The sequence below is a fragment of the Montipora foliosa genome, chromosome 4, assembly GCF_036669935.1.
Source record: "Montipora foliosa isolate CH-2021 chromosome 4, ASM3666993v2, whole genome shotgun sequence".
In the NCBI taxonomy this organism is placed as follows: domain Eukaryota; kingdom Metazoa; phylum Cnidaria; class Anthozoa; order Scleractinia; family Acroporidae; genus Montipora; species Montipora foliosa.
The window spans coordinates 39,558,410-39,565,465 of record NC_090872.1 but is presented as its reverse complement, the minus strand read 5'-3'; the positions used below and the strand labels follow the sequence as shown (position 1 = coordinate 39,565,465).

General features: G+C 42.5%; 1 non-coding gene and 1 pseudogene across 1 annotated transcript; both read left to right on the top strand.

Annotated features, from left to right (window-relative positions):
- Nucleotides 1-5,068: 5,068 nt before the first annotated feature.
- On the top strand, nt 5,069-5,992 carry LOC138000905 (uncharacterized; annotated as a pseudogene).
- A 149-nt stretch (nt 5,993-6,141) lies between these two features.
- On the top strand, nt 6,142-6,214 carry Trnat-ggu (transfer RNA threonine (anticodon GGU)). Its single transcript has one exon. It is a non-coding gene; the product is annotated as a tRNA-Thr (tRNA).
- Nucleotides 6,215-7,056: the final 842 nt, after the last annotated feature.

Genomic DNA, 7,056 nt, shown 5'->3' with positions numbered 1-7,056 from the left:
CTAACTCAAACAGTCCCTCTCTACGTTCCCTTTCCAAGCTAGAGCGGAGGCTGCAGCAAAGGCAGCCAAGGTCAAGATAGAAATAGAGTCTTTGGAAAGAGAAAGAGAACTTAAACGCATCCAGTTAGAAAAGAAATACGCGCTCGCAAAGGCAGAACAAAGCGCGTTCAAAAAAACCTAGATGAGGAAAACAAACTCGATAAGCAAGCAAAACAGGAAATTAAGACGAGCTTCCAAAAACCAACCACCTCCCAATGCAAAGTGTAAACAACAAAATGAACCCGGACAACCCGCCCTTTGTTCCGTTGACAATTCCGGACGTCCATTCCGAACAACCATCAAATAATGCGACGAATTCGGGACAATATTCTGACATAAATCTCGCCCTTAGCCAACTAATCAACCTCCAAGCTCAGCAAACACAATTAAGTTCTATTCTAATTAATCAACAAAACACCTTTTACCTTCCTGTCAAGGAGCCTCTAACATATTCCAGCAACCCATTCGAATATCAAGCCTTTGTAACTACCTTCGATAGCATCATCGCCTGTAACTTCGCAACCGAAAGGGACAAATTATTCTTCTTAGAAAAGTACACATCTGGCAAGGTCAACGAAGTAATCAAAGGCTTCCTAGCAACGAGCTCAGATACCGCCCACAGCGAGGCGCGGAAACTTCTCAACCAGCGTTTTGGGAACCCTGTTGTAGTAGCGGAAGATTAAAAAAGTAAACTCAGGGGTTGGAGACAGATCAGTAATGGCGACAGTAAGGACTTCAAGAATTCTCAGATTTTTTGGTGCGCTGTGAAGAGGCTATGAAAATTATGAAGTCTATGTCGGAACTGGATTCTACTCCTATTCTGCAGTCAATTTCCACTAAGCTACCATCATACTCCGGGGTCAAGTGGTGTAGACTCGCTCGTTATACCCAGATAAAGCAAAGGAGGCTCGTGGCCTTAATAGACTTTGTCCAGTTTGTAAAGGAAGAAGCTGAATTTGAAAACGACTCAGCTAGACGTACTCTCCAGCTAGACGTACTGAAAAAAGAGAGGAAGAAGAACGGATTGCTTAAAGACAACAACCGAGGCACACGGTCAAAACATCAGGGTCAGGATTCAACCCACTTTAGTCCTTGGCCACTTCTGCCACCCCTGTAAGGCAATCTAAACGACAGCAGCCAACAGCTACGCCGCAAGGGCGATCCTGCCCCGTTTGTAGAGAAGTGCAACACCTTTATCAAGGCTACTGTCGATAGAAGGTTAAGCATCATAAGGGAAAAGTACTTATGCTTCGGATGTTTTAAGGGGGGTCACGTATTCTCTGAATGCACGTCCAAGTCAACCTGTGATGAGTGCGGCAAGAGCCACAACACCTTTCTACATGGAGCGACTCGAACGTCATAGTCATGCAGCTAGCAATCTCCATCAAGCATCGAGTCGGCACGTAATACAACCCAGCCCACACATGCCACCGAGTCCGCGCTTTCAAACGCGGCTACTGTCACACACAGTTCTGTCATCGCGTCAACCCACCACATGCCGGTTCCCACGAGTGATTTTAAACCATAAGGACAATCCCAAGAAAGAAATTAAAATTAAAACGTACGCACTGCAGCGCACTGCTAGATGACGCTAGTGATACAACCTTCGTAACAAATAGAGTGAAGAGTCAACTTGGAGTTGAGGGAATTGATACATGCCTCAACTTGAGCACGATGCGTGGTCGCGATATAATCCCTGTAATTCGAATCGACGGATTAATAGCGGAAAGACGCGCGAAGGTCGAACTCCATATAAAAGCATATGTGAGAGACGTAATCCCATCCAGAAAGGACCAAATTCCAACTCCTGCAGTGGCAGTGGGAATTGGCAGCATCTGAAGAGAATAAAAGACAAAATACCGCCGCTAGATGAAAAACTCGATGTTGGAACACTGATTGGCTCCAAATTCCTAAAGGCGATTAAACCAAAGGAGGTGATATCTGGTGAGGCCCAGGACCCGAACGCAGTTCGTACCCTCCTTGGATGGTGCATAGTAGGACCAGCTAACCCTTCAGTTGAGGTCACCTCGGATGAAGACAGGTCAGCAACGTACAACAGAATTATAGCACACGAGAATACGCCAGAAACAAGCCACTTCCGTTTCATCCTGGAAAACAAGGTGTATTCAACTTAGTGGCATCAAAAGTACCAATGACTAAAAACAATGCTTTAAGGAGGCTCGAAAGGGTTTTCAGCTGAGCGCGCGCGCGTAAGCCACACACGCAATTCGTAAGCTGCTTGCGTCAGCTCATGATTTAAATGGGTCACCAGAAATAAACAAATACCGCTAATTTCGCTTACCTTTCTCCAATTCCCATATACATGGCATATAAATAGACATCTCCTATTCACGAAAACTACGAAAATTCTACTTAAACGGTTTAATAGTTACTTAAATCCGTTTGTGTTGACCTGTAGCTCCACTCGCGCGCGGACTCGATTAGCGGGTGACGCATGCGTAAATGCTGATCTTGTAACCCCCTAATTTTTCCTGATTTTGCAACTTTACTCGTTTATATCTCTGCTTCTGGACGGTGAATTTTTTTGATTTTTTGCATGTTAGCTTAGATTAATTTAAACCGTTTGTCTTTCAAATTTAAAAAAATTCTGTAGGTGAAAAAAGTAATTAGCGACACAATTCAAAAAAACTTATTTTTCTGAAAAACTGACCTACAGATTTTGTTGAATTTTAAATATTTTAGAGAATATTTCTAACATTATCTGGTAACGATGAATGGGAAAATTTCACCGTCCCGTTTCTTCAAAAAGGACCACATATGTTGATTTTAAGGGTCAAAGAAATGCCTAATATCGTTGCCATGGTAACATTATTTTTGAGGAAAACATAGTGTGAAAAATCTACGATAGGTACTTAATACCCTGGCCAAATTTCGTCTTGATATGATTGCCCTAACTGTATCTAAGGACAGAATATGTTTATTTGTTTGAAAAAAGGAGAAACTATTTCGAGCCTCCTTAAGTAAGTTCCTGTTAGCGATAATGAGAATGAACTTGAATTTGCAATTCCAGGATTTAGGCTTCAGATTTGGTGTTTCACACACAACAGCCACCAGAGCTTTTTTTTATCGATGGATAACAGTGTTGAGTGAGCGGTTCGAATTCTTTATATGTATTAAGTGGCCAGAATGGGAGGAGCAATTAAAACAATGCCACTAGCTTTCCAACAAAACTTTGGTGAGAACGTGGCCGTGATAATGGCCTGCTTTGGAGTGTTTGTAGAGCGTCCTTTAAGCTTGATTGCCAGAGCAATGACATGGTCGAACTATAAGCACCATAATACGGTTTAATTTTTTTATTGGGATTACCCCTCAAGGTGTCATTTCATTCATCTCACAAGCATATGGGGCGGCAGAGTTAGTGATAAATATCTAACTGAAAACAGCAAACTGCTTTATAAACTTTTAACAGGTGACATTGTACTCGCAGACAGAGGATTCGATATTGCAGATAGCGTTGGTTTCTATCATGCAAGGCTGCACATTCCTGCCTTTACAAAAAGAAAAAAAAAACAACTTTCAGCTCTGGAGGTAGAGGAAACCAGAAAGCTGTTGGAGACTGAAAGTTATAGTCGTTGATTGCGTGAACCAAAGTTAATGCATGGAGATGGTTATGAAACTCGACAAGTTCCTTTGTTTCATGTTTTTGTCCGTATTGTTTGCCTCGACCCTGCACAAAACACACCTTTTTTCGAGAAGATAACCAATCAAATCCTTCGATGAAATTATGCACAACTAATTTGCAAACCCGTGCGAAGCGAAAACAAAAGATTGCGCAGGGTCACGGTCAATTCTACGGAAGCCCATAAAGGGCACACCTTTCCTAGTAATTTAACAACATAATAAAACGAAAATAATTCACTTACTGGAAAATTATAGACGAACGACCGACGTTTCGGCCATATCACACGGCATTCATCAGGAAACTGCCGAGTCAGCTTGGGTCACGCAAGTGTCACGTGATAGCTGACTCGGCACGTCCCGAAACGCACGTCCCCAGGTGTGCGATAGCACGAACCGTAGCCCCCCTTTCTTGTTAAGAGAAGGGCCCTCCACCCTCTCCCAAAAAGCTTCTTTAAGGCCACGTCTGACCCAGTTTTCTTCCTTGTCCAGGATCTTCACATCACTTAGATCAAACGAGTGCCCTGAGCTTCGTAAATGGTTATAGACGGCAGAATTCTGTGCCTCGATGATACTCGGTCTTTTATGCTGTCCCATTCTCGAGCCCAGAGCCTGCTTGGTCTCTGGTGCGTATCACGCCTAGCTTGTGTATAAGGGGGAGATGGGAACTGAACTGGAGGTATTCATCCGTGTGAGTTGGCTTGCGATAAACGCTGGTCATTGTCATAATTTAACAACATATTACGCTCATCTAGCAAAATGTAATGCACTGCAAACGAAATAAGTTCGCAAGCTATTAACGAAATGAATAAGCTCACTGCAAATGAAATAAATTCACAAACTAATTACAAAATAAAACGGCACACTGCCAACAAACTTCGAGTTCACTGCAAACTATCAATGACAAACACGCAATGCCAACACAAATTTACGCACTGCAAACAAAAAATACTGCACGCTGCAAACAGAACGAAAAAGTGTGCGCGCGCAGGCAGATGCGAAGAACTGGAACCAATTGATTCGTCGTATTGGCGCCAATTTTGACATTATAAACATGGCGTCCAGTGACAGCGATTTTAGCGATGTTGAGGCGAGTGCTGAGGTTGATGATGGAGAAGGAATTGTAAATGAACGTTTGCCAAGTGGATCCGAAAGAGATCTTATTGAATATTATTTCAATAGAGGCCTTACATACAGGCAAATAACGCTGATGTTAGGAAAACATCATCATTAAGATGTGAACGAACGTACATTGAAACGAAGACTGAAAGACTATGGGCTTAGAAGACGGGATGCTGTGAATGATGAACTTGTTGAACGCGTAAAAGACTTGATATCGATTATGCTCGAAATTTGCACTGGTCCAAACAGCCTCAATGGCTACAGAACTATGTGGCATGTCCTGCGCATTAGACATAAAATATATGTTCCTAGACGATTGGTTGAGTCGCTTATGAGGGAAGTTTATCCTTGTGGAGTGGAACAGAGAAAGCATCGGCGTCTCCATCGCAGAATGTACGTGTCACCTGGAGCTAATTTCTGTTGGCACATCGATGGATACGATAAACTAAAGCCTTTTGTCTTTTCTATTCATGGGTGTGTCGATGGCTTTAGTCGGAGAATTATATGGTTAGAAGTTCAACGTTCAAACAAGAATCCACGGTTAATTGCACGATATTTTTTGAGGAGTGTTCAAGGAGCCCATGGATGCCCAGTACGTGTGTACACTGACCGTGGAACTGAGAATGGAATACTAGCTGCAATGCAGTGCTACCTACGCACAGACGGTCTTGACGAATATGCAGCTTCCAAAGCTCATAAATACGTGAAAAGTACCAGAAACCAAAGAATAGAAGGTTACTAGTCGCACTTCAGAAGACAGCGCTCAAGTTGGTGGATTGATTTCTTCAATGATTTGCTCGAATCTGACATTCTTGACCTCACCGATGAGATCCACACCCAGGCGCTTTGGTTTTGCTTTGCGGATCTCCTGCAGGATGACCTTGATAAGGTAAAGGATTATTGGAATTCGCACCGCATCAGAAAGTCAAAGTATGCTACTGTGTCTGGAGTGCCAGATATGATGTACTTCTTGCCAGAAGAATTCGGGCGAAGGGACTGCTTAATTCCAGTTTCTGACAAGCTAAGGGAAATGGAAGACAAATTGCAAGAACTGGGAGGCGATGAGGACCCTGACCCAATCTGGGAGGAGTACTTTCACTATGTGATGGAAAGAAATGGTCTTGTTCATCCCACATCTGTTCTAGAGGCAGGAAATTTGTTTCAAAAGCTTCTTCATTTTGCCAAAGGCTGACGAACAATAAACCAGGACAATTTTGGAAACGTCAAAGTTCTGAAAGTTTAGTTTTATCATATCATTTGCAGTAGAGTGGACGTAGCCACTAGCTTCTCTGCAAACAGTGTTAAATTATTCTTGGGTGTTTATAGGCTCCCAACGTCAGTGGCTTCATAGCTCAGTTGGTTAGAGCATCGCACCGGTATTGCGAGGTCGCGGGTTCAAATCCCGTTGAAGTCCTGAAAAATTTTCAGGCTTCTCGACGCAATAGAAATTTGCGCTCATCACTGCGAGACAACATGGTTTCGTTTGATTGATTCACAAACTCACGTTCTTCTGGAACTTCCTCCAATTGTGGTTCTTGAGGGATGTCTAATAAAAACCCTGCTACTACAGGGGTAAGGAAATGGGGTCCTGGGCAACCATTTACCAGTGCAATGGCAACAAGCTTACCAAACAGCTCAAACAAGCCTTTGCTCAATGCCTCAAGGTTGTGCCTAAAAGTGACATTAGGGTATGAACTCTCTTGTTACCCCTCCAGAATCAACTGCTTCCTCCCTTTTAACTTAACTGTTACCCTTGGTTTTAGGTCTTCATCCTCTAAGCAATCAAATGCCCTTTTAACTAAATTTTTTCTGGTAATTTCAATGAAAGTGAATTGCTCGATTGGAAAACCATTCAGTGTCTGTTCCAGTGCCTCTTCCAAGGACTTAGGAGCTAGACTTAGTAGTGTTTCTTCCACTACGTCACAACCACAAGCTGCCAGACTGCTCAGACTCTGGTATACGACACATTTTAGAAGGAAGTCATCAATACTGTTGGCATCTGAAATAAATCAACAACAAATTAATTCTCCTTCTTTGAACCAATATATCAGCTAAAAATTGGAAAAGTGCTCAGAAAGTTTATTTTATTGAAGTATTTATTTTACAAAGATAACGAGAGCACCTGCATAATTCAAAACCCTGGTAAGAAAAAGACTTCCATTTGTTAAATGTGCTATTTACCTCCTTTTCCCCTCTTTCAATACTGAATATCCAAACTTAATTTGTGTTGCTGAGTACCAGGGGTTCATCATTGAT